This window comes from Oryzias melastigma, linkage group LG6 (genome assembly GCF_002922805.2).
Source record: "Oryzias melastigma strain HK-1 linkage group LG6, ASM292280v2, whole genome shotgun sequence".
Lineage (NCBI taxonomy): Eukaryota > Metazoa > Chordata > Actinopteri > Beloniformes > Adrianichthyidae > Oryzias > Oryzias melastigma.
The window spans coordinates 32,269,192-32,281,788 of NC_050517.1; the positions used below are offsets into that span (position 1 = coordinate 32,269,192).

A 12,597-nucleotide genomic window follows, 5' to 3' on the forward strand; every position below is an offset into this window, starting at 1 on the left:
TTTCAGATTGTGGGTCAGAGGACTCGAGGACTCAGACAGAAAACTAGAAAAATCTCCATATTGTTTCTTTTTAAATACTGACATGTTTATTAGTCATCTCAAAAGTTAAACTCATGATTAACTGGTTTAGTCTCATTCATCCAAATGTGAACATAAAATCAAATAAAGAGAATCTTCGTTTTTTTACATGAACAAACCTGAAAACCACCTCAGAATCCATCTGCTGTGATTGAACCGCCCCTCCTCACTCTTTACTCACATGAAAATGTAAACATGTCATTTAAAACACCCAAACTCATTCCGGTGTTTCATTCCACACTTCTGAAAACTGCTGCCATCAAACAACCAGTTGGACAACAGAAACATTTCCTCCAGTTTCTTTCTGACTCTGAAACTCGTCTTCTCTAAAGTAAATCACATTCTTCATAAATTAAATCACATTCTTCATAGCAGAAGATGATAAACTCTCCTGTAAAATACTTCATTTCTGAAGTACTTTTTATACACAAAACTATTTAAACTTTCAGTAGAATTATACCCAATAATACATCTTAAAATAAAATGCTATAATAGTAAACAATTTAAATGTTTTTTTATAAAAAGATTTACTTGTAAATGAAGAAAAAAGGGAAAAATTAAATTGACTAAGATTAGACTTTCACACAAGAAATACATAATTTTTTTTATCAACTCTTTAGCACATCCCATGACCATTTTTTAATCCTTACCTAGAGTGAAACAGTAATTCATTTTACTACATGTCCACTTTTAGACACATAATGTCCAGAATCTAAAGGTTTTGATAAGTATTTAAAAACTGAAATTACATGTATATGTTAAAGAAATATTCTTACTTGGAAAAATCATTAAATGATCTAATTTGTTAACCACTCAGGCGGATGAAACACGTTCACTTGATTTTATGAGATATTATATGTTTTTATGCCATTTCAGTGATTTGAAATTTGAAATATAAAAAATGATGGCTGTAAAATGTAATTTATACACTTATTAAGAGTTCAGTTTGGGGCCCCCAGAGTGTTGGGGGGCCCAGGCGATTGCCTAGCTTTGCCTGAGTCAGGGATCGACTACCTTTAACAGTAAAATAACCATTCCGGCTCATTTTCTACTTATTAAAACCTAGAAGGAGCTGTAAGGGGTTAAAAATAGGGCTGTCAGATTTGTCGCGTTAAAAACGCATTAATCTGACATGTGCTTGACGCCGTAATCGCGGACTTTCTCATACGTGCCTTTCCATACCGCGCGCGCGGGCGTCCCGCCCTCCAACTCACTGGCTGCTCTCACTAGATCACGGGCGGGTCTCCAAACACCGAGCTGCGAGCTAAAACCGGCCGGCGCTAGGACCTGGAGAGCTCCTGCACCCTAACCCGGCTCCGGTTCGCGTCCAGTACCACGTCTGGTGGTACCGGCTCACGTCCGGCGCCGAGAGCTGCGGACCCCCGACGTTCCGAACAGCAAGTACACCGGGGGACGTTTTAAATGTTCTGGAGGTTTAAGCGTGATCCAGCCCCAGCATAGCGGTCTGTCTGCCGGCATATTCATGGCGTGAGCTCCGCTGGACACGTCGCTGCATCGAGCTGCAGCCAGAGAACGCGGCGGCAGTAACAGACTGTCAAACTATCCACAGTGTATCCCGCTTTTCTCAGTCTTTAATGTTTTAAAAAACAAAAGTTAATTGGAAATGATAAATCTCTATTTCATTTATTACTGTAGTTCAGCAGAGGAGGAAAAGATTTGGTCCTGACAAAAAATGAACATGAAAGTGTTATGGAAATTTTATTTTTGATGTTTTTTATTTTATTTTACTGAACGTTGATTGAAGTTTTGAATTTAAAATGCCCTTCACTTGCACTTGGGCTTTTGTTAGGCATTTTATGTTACAGCCTTTTATTGTTAAGAAAGTTTATCTCAATACAATGTTACAAAATAAAGTATTTCTGATGAAAACTATTAATTTTGTCATTCTTGTTTTCATAATTAACATAGAACTACTAAATTCCACGAACCACACATTTTTTTCCCTTTAAAAAAAAGGCCACATGTAAATTTGCGATTAATCGCGAGTTAACTCTGGACAATGCGATTAATCGCGATTAAAAAATTTAATCGCCTGACAGCTCTAGTTAAAAACAATGCCTATGTTTTCTAATTTCTTCCATTTTCTTAACTGTCCCCTTTGCCCATTTTAAAAAACAGTTTTACTTATTTTTCTATTATTTTTTAACTATTTTGTTGGCGTGTATGCTGACCTTTTGACCAGGTCGCCCCAGAATAACAGATCTTGATCTGAAAGCCTAAATGAGGCCTAAATATAAAAAAATAACCATATCTGTTGATATTAGTGTGTTTTCTTCTAAGAGCGGTTGGGTGAAGCTGCTGGTGTCGTTTGCGGTTTCAGATAAGGAAGAGGACGCTCTCAGGGTGCTAAAGCTGTCATGGGAAATGACTTGCAGACGCTCAGAAGTGTGAGAGCGGCGCTCAGAGGAAGTGCAGCTCTCATAAGCGGGTGGACTTTCATGCACAGGAAGATGCGTGCAGCGAGTGTTAGGACACACTTCTGGTGTCCACACTCGTTCACACTCACCTCATTTCCTGCTACACCTCCTCTTTTCATCATTTGTCATTTCTCTCTGCAGCTGGATGTTCTCTCTGACTAAACAAGCTTCAGGAGTTTTAATAACTCATGAAAGCTGAATATTTTTCAGGCACAGTGAAGACATTTCTCCAGAGCTGCTGCAGACTCCACATCCTCACACCACACTGTGATCACTGCGTGAAGTGTCCAGCCAGTAATAACAACGTCCGGACGTCAGCAGCGTGCAGCCCTTCATTTAACGAGACGCGGCTCTTCCTGGACGTTTCCTGCAGATGCACAAGTACCTGAAGACAGGTGGACTGAAGAGATTTAAGACAAATCTCCGACATAAATATCACTAACGTCTCTATTTATGGTCAGAAAACATCCGTTTGATCTATTTTCAAAGTGTTCCTGTTGGTCTTTTACTGTAATTATGATTATTTTTAGCCAAAACTTGTGTCATTTTCTAGGACATAGTTTCTGCAGAGCGGCAGGAGTTCACTAGAAATTTACTTCTCAGATAAGGGCAGGTATATTGGTGCAGATTAAGGCCGCCCCCACTTCCCATCATCCATATTTAACAGAATGAATTCATATTTAGATTTATGTAAAGAGTTTTGTTTGGTCAAACGTGGAATTCTGAAACTATTAAAGATGAACTATTATAATTTATAAGATGTTCTGTCCTCATTTTACAATAAATTGAGCACATTTGCATTTTGTTTTTAACCACAATTCCTTCATTTGTTTTAAAAAGCTCACAAATTTTTGGCTGTAAATTCTCACTTTGATCATCTTTGGATCTTTTTCAAAGCGTTCCTGGTGGTCTTTTATTTATGATAACTTTTTTAGCCAAAAATTTTCAAAACTTGTGTCATTTTCTAGGACATAGTTTCTGCAGAGTGGCAAGAGTTCATTAGAAATTCACTTCTCAGATGTGGGCGGGACAATTGGTGCAGAGTAATCTCACCTCCATTTCCCATTATCCATATTTTCCTAAATAAATAAGTAAATATTTATAATATTACAAAGAGTTTTGTTTGGTCAAAATTGAATTCTGAAACTATCAAAGATTAACTTTAGCAATTCTTATGCTTAATTTGTTGCTTTTAAATACATGATTATTGAAAAAATAGTTTTATTGTTCAAAATCTAAGATGTTCTGTCCTCATTTACATTCTGTTTTCAACCAAAATTCCATTTTTTTTTTTAAAGCTCACAAAGTGTACATTTTTGGCTTTGAAGTCCCACTCTGATCCTCTTTTGATCCCAGTGTTCTTTTAATTATTCGTTTATATACAAAATTTTAAAAACATGTTGTTTTCTAGGACATAGTTTCTGCTGAGCGCCAGGACTTCATTAGAAAATCACTTCTCAGATGTGGGCGGGACTAGCGGTGCACAATAAGCCGGCCTCCACTTCCCATCATCCATATTTTACTAAATAAATACATTGTACTAAATAAATACATTGTACTAAATAAACGAATATTCATAACAATATAAAGAGTTTTGTTTGGTCAAACATTGAATTCTGAAGCTATTAAAGATGAACTATTACAATTTGTATGCTTAATTTGTTGATTTTAAGGACATATTTATTTAAAATTGCTTTAATGTTCAAAATCTAAGATGTCTGTCCTTATTTTACAATAAATCAAGCATATTTACATTCTGTTTTTAAACACAATTCCTTGATTTTTTTAAAAAAAAAAAAGCTCACAAAGTGTAAATTTTTGGATTTAAAGTCCCACTTTGATCATCTTTTGATGTATTTTAAAAGTGTTCTAAGTGGTCTTTTAATTAGGATTATGCAGTTTTTTGATTTTTTTCAAAAAAGTGTTGTTTTCTGGGACATAGTTTCTGCAGAGCAGCAGAACTTCATTAGAAATTCCCAGAATTTTGAAAGAAAAAAAAATCACTGGGGGGGACTGTTAACTCCGCCCACTTTCCCTTCCCTCTAGCTGAGAGCTCTTGGTTTACACTCTATCCCACTAGCTTACAGCCCCTCACACCCCCAACCTCACATCACCGATGCAACAAAAATGGCCGCAATATCAGAGCTGCCCAGCTGTCCGGTTCTGATCCAGATTCCAGCTCAGACCAGGAAAACAAAGACGTTCATGGATCGATTTGTCTACATCAGAATGGGGCGGAGCTTGTGTTTTCTACATCACAAATACAATCTTTTTCCAACTGCATTTTAGCTCCTGATTCACAACAATTTCAACCAAGAAATACTCGGAAATGCAATTATGAGAAATGTTCTTCCATCATAAGAAAAATGCAACAAAAACACATTTTTCCTCACAGCAGGTCTGAAGCTTAACTGCTGTTTTACATTTGGAGCTCATCAACATTTTCATTAAAAAACTATTAAATATCTTCTAAATTTTGTTTTCCTAATCCATTTTATAAACATTTTTGGAGTCATCTGGTACGATTCTGTGCTCTCCTCATGCGGTCACACTCTGAGTTTAGCTAATTCGTCCAAATATTTCAACAATGGTTCTCTACTGCAGAGAGACGGAGAGGAAGACGCAGCTGCTCAGCTCTAGTCCAGACTCAGATAACTTCATTTTTTAGAAAAAAAATGGTCCAAATCTAATGGAATGAGGATCTGGGTGGAGATGAAGGTGAAGAGGACTCAATAATCAAATATGAAAGACATTTTTAACACTTTAGATGAAGAAATAAATGTTTAAAATGTTCAGTATTAAAAAATATATATTTTTTAATATGATTTTATTTGTCTTTTTTGTTTATTTTCCCGAAAAACTGAACATTATTTGAAAAAAAGCAACAAAAAAAAATGCTAGGGATCTTAAAAGTAGATAAAAAAAAATCACCTGTCAAACAAGCCCACACAGTCAGATTCCTATCTGAAGAATTGCCTGTTGTTACCATGGCGACACTTTTTATAGATGTTAGTAACAGGCTGTTTAAGCATTCACTGTCAAATCCAGCAACGCGGTGTGAGGGAGCGCGCTCCAGAATGGCGAGCATCGTGCGCACAGGAAGGCAGGATGTACATGACGGCTGTAATTCATCGCCAGAAAAATGACAAACAGTGAAGTAAAAGAAACGAAGCGATTCATCAACAGGCGGCTTTATGAAAGCTCTATAAAAGCTCTGCAGCCACAGATCAAGCGGCTGTCACATGCTGTGAATGTCAGCTCAGGAAAAACAAATCTGCCCCCAAAGTGTCATTTCGGCTCCCTCTGTTGGTACAATTTAGACAGGATTTGTGATTTATTTGTTTGTTTCCACCTAAAAAAAGACACAATAAAACCTATAAAACACAGAATGAAAAAAATGCTTATTAAGATGTATTTCATCACTGCTGGTTTGGTGAAAAACCACTAAAAAAATCGACCTTCCATCCTTACAAATGTGTAATATTTGTGCAGGAAAGTGGAATATCCATTTATTACATTTAGGTACAAATGTACATGATGTTTATGTTTATGTTTTTTTTTTATCATTTACAAGTGCAACGCTACAACATTTTAAGGTCAACAGCACAACACTAGATGTACATATTTTAACTTCACATACTTACAATTTTCTTTATTTTATCTTTTTATTTTTTACATTTTATATTATTTAAAACACCTTGAAGGAATCATAATGTCCACCACAACTACTACTACTAATACCACTAATACTACTATTAGTATACTACCACTACTACAACTATTACTACTACTACCACTACTATCATTACTACTAGTATTAGTACTACTATTACTACTATTACTTCTACCATTGCTACCACCCTTACTACTACTACTATTACTACTACTAGCACTACTACTTTTATCACTATCACTACTACTATTATTACTACCATTACTTCTATTACTACTACTACTAGTACTACTACAACTATTACTACCATTACTACTACTGTTACTACTAGTACTACAACTATTACTACTATTACGTCTACTACAATTACTACTTGTACCATTACTACTTGTACTACAAGTATTGCTACCACTATTACTACAACTACTACTATTATTACTACCATTACTACTAGTACTACAACTACTATTTCTACTAGTAATACAACTATTACTACTACTACCACTACTAACATTACTACTAGTATTAGCACCAGTATTACTACTACTATCACTACTACTATTATTACTACTATTACTTCTACTACTATTACTACTAGAACTACGACAATTATTACTACCACTACTACTACTAGCAACTAAACTATCAGCCCCCAGGACTGACTTTGACACCTCTGGTGTAAATTTTTGCACCTTCATGAAATTCAACCAGAACATAAAAAGACAGAAGAAACTATTTGACATTTAAAGGTTGGAGATGGAACAACGGCTGAAACTTTAACATGTTTTGATTTGTAGAGATTTGGAAATCATCTTCAGCGTCATTACAAAACTCTTTCAGTCATGGACACATGTTGGACACAAACAGCAGACAGAATAACTAAGCGTATATATTTGAATATTTTCTGTTTTTCTTTTTAGACGCTTCACATTTCATCAGTCAGATTGTGCAGAAATCATTTCTTATGGTGTCACTACGATTTTCAAACATTTCCTTTCACTCTCCAGAAAAACTAAATCAGTTTCATTGTGCAGCTCTACATGTGAAACATCTAAGAAACATTTTCTAAAGCTCAGATGTTTCCTGATCAGCTTCTATCACTGGTTTTACTGTTATTTTCCATCATCTTTCTCCTTTTCTCTCTGTGGCCTGAGGGGGAATCAGACTCAAACCGTGACATCTCCCACCCACACAAACAGCTAATTAAATCCACATCACATTAGACGCTCCTCACACGCCGGTTTGCCAGTTCACACAGCCACATGTTGGCATGGACTAAATTAGAGCCCCCGCTGCTTTGGTTGACCCCCCCTCCTCCCGGTGCTCCACAAACATGCAGAAGGTCAGTGATGAATGGCGAGCATTGTCCGCAGACGCGAGCATGTTCCCTGGCAGCTCCAAGAAAAGCGACAACTACACAACAAGCAAAGGTGAACGGTGCGAATCCCGCCGGTTCATCGGAGCCCGGCTCCCATCCGGGCCCTCACTGTGGTCCCACATCGGCCGTCAATCTGCTGAGGAGCACCTGAGAACCAGCGCTGGGCTAATGCACTTTATCTCCACACACATTGATTAAACAATTAGTTTAGTGAGTGTGAGGAAGCCTCCGCACCGCCGAGACGCTTTAATGCTTTCATTATCTTATCGCTCCCATCTCCCCACACCGAGAAAATCCCCCCCTGATCCAGTCTAAACCCCCAAACCGGCTCGATAGGAATCATTAATGCTGATAAATATTCCAGTGAAGGCAGCGCGGACAGAAACAAACCTCGTGAAGGTATCAAGTGTACAAAAACCCATTTCTACAGCCTGAAGAGCTGCATTGATCTCATCTGCATGAATCAATCAATATTGTTTTAAAAATTACGTTGGGCTCCAAGGTCTAAACATAATTCTTCTTTCATCATTTAAACAATTTTAATTTACCAACAAATAAATGTCTGGATGTTCAGAACCGCACTGACTGATGAGGTTCTGTGATCGGTTTGAAGCCTCGCTGTGGATCTCCGTCTCTCTGGATGTTTGTGGAAAAACAGAAAATGAATAAAACTGATGAAGCGCCACAAAAGCCTGCAGCAAACTCCGACTTCAGTGGCCTTCATTCTGAAAATGTAATCCTAACTCAATACACTTATTGTGAAAAAACAAACATACTAGATAAAATGTTAAAGTAAAGCTTCAAAAGGCGTTGTGTGAACTGCCCAGCCCCTCCCATGCCGCTCCCTCTCACTGGCTAACCCTTCTCACCCTGGTCAGAAAACTTTAATCCAAATGGCAGCTTTTTTATTTGTTTTATCTCCATAGCAACAATTTTACTTTTTGCTTGCCTGAAGGTGATACACAGATCTAAGTATTTTATAGAAGAATCTACAAAAGTAAATTTTTGGATTTCCTTAGCAACAAAGGTTTTTTTGTTAACCACGCCCACATTCCTAATATGTTCTTTTCGTATCTTATATTGTTTCATTCAGCTTGAGTCAGGGATTCATGAATCCACTTTCATAATCTTCAGGTAAAAGATGGGTTATCAATAGACGAGCGCCACTTTTGCTAGCTCGCCGCGCTAATGCCGTTCAAATTCTTCTAATTCCAATATTTTTTTCCTAGGAGCATCCCAATGATGCTTGAGGAGTTAGAAGGCGATGGATTGAAATCTCTTGTAGGATTTTACATTTATAAATGCATAAAGGGGATTTTTTTTGAAAAATTCAAGATGGCGCCCTCTTCTCAAGGTCAAAGGTCAACGAAACTTCTGTTGTTGTAGACTTAACGTGACAACGTGTGAGAAATTTCATGAAGTTCACTCAAACAAAAGTTCTGCCCTTTTCCAAAATAAATACATCAATTGGGGGGGGGGAAATCGTACTAGATAAAAAGTTAAATGTTAAATTAAAGCTGCGAACGGCCCGCAGGTGCTACCCTCCCCCACCCACGCCGCTCCCTCTCACTGGCTGAGCAGAACACGCCCCTCATTCTCACGCTGGTCAGGAAACTTTTTTTTATCAAAATGGCGACTTTTCTGTTGATTTTAGCTCCATGGCAACCATTTTATTTTTTGCTTGTCTCAAGATGACGAATTGATCTATGTAGTTTTTTGAATAATCTACAAAAGTACATTTTTGGATTTCCTTGACAACAAGGAGTTTTTTTTTTCCACACCCACATTCCTCATATGTTTTTTCTTTATGGTATTTTGTTTCATTCAGCTTGAGTCAAGGATTCATGGATCCAGTTTTTACAATTTTCTGGTACAAACTGAGCGAACAAAAGATGAACGCCACTTTTGCTAACTCGCAATGCTAACGCCGTTCAACATCTACAATTTCCAATTCCAACATTTTTCCCCAGCAGCATCCCAACAGTGCTTGAGGAGTCAAAAGGCGATACATTTAAATCCCTTAGAGAAGTTTAAATGTAGAAATGTACTAACAGAGATTTTGTGAGAAATTCAAGATGGCGCCCTCTTCCCAAGGTCAAAGGTCAAGAAAACTCTGCTGGGGTTGTCGACTTAAGGTAACAACATGTGTTTGAAATTTCATAAAAAATCTTTACTCAAACAAAAGTTATTGTTTTTCCCATAATTTGGGAAAATGTAAAAAACTTCACACTTTTACATTTTTTTAAATTGTTATCTTTATGATGTCATTTTGTCTTCTTCAGGAAAAGTCATTTACTAAACACATTTCTATTTTTAGGGCACTAGGTTTGCAAACTTTGGTGAGTCTGAGTTCGTGGGATGGGGAAAATTTTCACTCAAAAGCGCAGAAAAGGTGTAGAATTCCCAAAATGATCTGGTCCTTACACTCCAGGACAGAATACGTTTATAGTTTTAACATTTGTATCGTGTTCGGGTCAAACTGACCTGTTATCAAGTGTGAAAATGGGTCAATTTGACCCAAACGCAGTACAAAGGTTACGCTTTTTGACTAAAAGACAGTGAAGACTTTGGAGATTTCAGAATAAAAGATATTACTGTCTTTTTTAGAAGAATTGACCACGTTTTATTGGATTTATTCTGGATTTTCAGATCAATATAATCCATTCAAAAACACTTCCAATCAAGTTAATTATTCTTACTGTTAAAAAAATGGAAAAAAAAATCCCAGTTCTCCATTTGCAGAAAAAAACTTAGTTTTATTACACAAAAGCAGCTTCAATAGTGTAACATTATTTAAGAGTTTATTTATTTAAACCACATGACCACACCTGTTCATAACCACGTCCAGAAAATCTTCATTTAATCATTTATGCAAGCTCGCTTTCTCAATAAGCAGCGCTGTGATCAGCACGAGGATGTACGGGGATTTGAACACGGGTCGGTTCTGTGGGAAGGGCGTTCCACTGACTCACAGCCACACGGGACAAGAAAGAACGACAGAAGTGAGTTTAATGTTTGGGAATTCGACTGTCTTTAAAGGACGTTTTGGAGCACAATTAAATCATATTATAATATCATAATCATATAATAATATCATATTTGCTCACCTTAAACCTCTCAGAGTTTGATATCAACAAACATTGTAGCTTTAGAACCTGAAACTGTATTTTTTTAGCCAATAGAGCAACAAAAATAGATCAGAGATTAACACATATCCGTCCCATGATCAGCACTACAAGACTTTAAAATTAGCCCTCAGATCGACCTCCTCGCTCCACGATGAAAACAAAGCGAGTGCTAAAAGGACTCCGGCCTGCTGGTGTTCCAGCCTTTTCCTTCCTGTCAGTGTGAGCGGAGCAGAACGCCTCACAACGTTTCCTCTGAAAGACTCAGCCCAGCTGAGAGTCTGGACCCCAACATCCACGCCACTGGAGATGCTGCCAAAACCCGAGTGGTTGGATGAGGGACTCGAGAGGGGCGCCGTGGTTCCCAGGCCTCTCAGAACAAAACCCTCCCTTTCTGAATCTAAACGCCGCCTCTCATGCTGCTACCCAGCAGCGTGCCAGCTCACACGGAGACCGGCGGAGCAGATGGTAAATCTACGGACTGTAAATGAGAAGCTGCTGAACCCCAGGATGGTAACAAAACCTCCTAAAAAGTAAGAGCTCCACATGGAGGGCGGATAAGACGGGAGTTTGTTTGAGGAGCAAATCCAACACAGAAGCAAAATGTGGGAGACAGGGCTGACGCTGGGCTGCAAAACGCAAAAAAACACATAACTGCACGCAAAAAAGAGACACTATAGCTGCCTGGAGTATGTTAAAATAAATATTTAATTTGTATTTTCAGGAATTAAATAATAATCACTAGAAAAAACATTTTTGCATAAAAATCCCATTCCCAACTCGGAATGGAACCCAACAGCCTAAAATCTTCTTTAAAAAGCCTAAATTAGTCAAAACAGCTAGCATGTAGCTGAAATGTTAGCTAAACTCCAAAATAGCCTAAAAAACAAACAAAAACATTGTAAATTAGCTAAGACAGCTAGCATGTAGCTGATATATAAGCTAAACTCCAAAATAGCCTAAAAAACAAACAAAAACATTGTCAATTAGCCAAGACAGCTAGCATGTAGCTGAAATATAAGCTAAATTCCAAAATAGTCTAAAAAAACAAAAACATTGTAAATTAGCCAAGACAGCTAGCATGTAGCTGATATATAAGCTAAATTCCAAAATAGTCTAAAAAAACAAAAACATTGTAAATTAGCCAAGACAGCTAGCATGAAGCTGATATATAAGCTAAATTCCAAAATAGTCTAAAAAACAAAAACATTGTAAATTAGCCAAGACAGCTAACATGTAGCTGAAATATTAGCTAAACTCCAAAATAGCCTAAAAAACAAAAACATTGTAAATTAGCCAAAACAGCTAGCATGTAGCTGATATATAAGCTAAATCCCAAAATAGCCTAAAAAACAAAAACATTGTAAATTAGCCAAGACAGCTAGCATGTAGCTGAAATATTAACTCAATTCTAAAATAGCCTAGAAAACAAACAAAAACATTGTAAATTAGCTAAGACAGCTAGCATGTAGCTGATATATAAGCTAAATTCAAAAATAGTCTAAAAAACAAAAACATTGTAAATTAGCTAAGACAGCTAGCATGTAGCTGAAATATTAGCTAAACTCCAAAATAGCCTAAAAAACAAAAACATTGTAAATTAGCTAAGACAGCTAGCATGTAGCTGAAATATTAACTAAATTCTAAAATAGCCTAGAAAACAAACAAAAACATTGTAAATTAGCCAAGACAGCTAGCATGTAGCTGTAATATTAGCGAAACTCCAAAATAGCCTAAAAAACAAACAAAAACCTTGTAAATTAGCCAAGACAGCTAGCATGTAGCTGAAATATTAGCTAAACTCCAAAATAGCCTAAAAAACACAAACATTGTAAATTAGCAAAGACAGCTAGCATGTAGCGTAAATATTAGCTAGTAAATGCCAAAATAAAATGATCTGGAGGG

At 37.0% G+C, this 12,597-nt stretch overlaps 1 protein-coding gene across 2 annotated transcripts in view; it reads right to left on the reverse strand.

The window, feature by feature from the left end:
• Window positions 1-12,597, reverse strand: part of fgd4a (FYVE, RhoGEF and PH domain containing 4a) — a 70,101-nt gene that overhangs the window by 47,312 nt on the left and 10,192 nt on the right. The window lies entirely within an intron of this gene.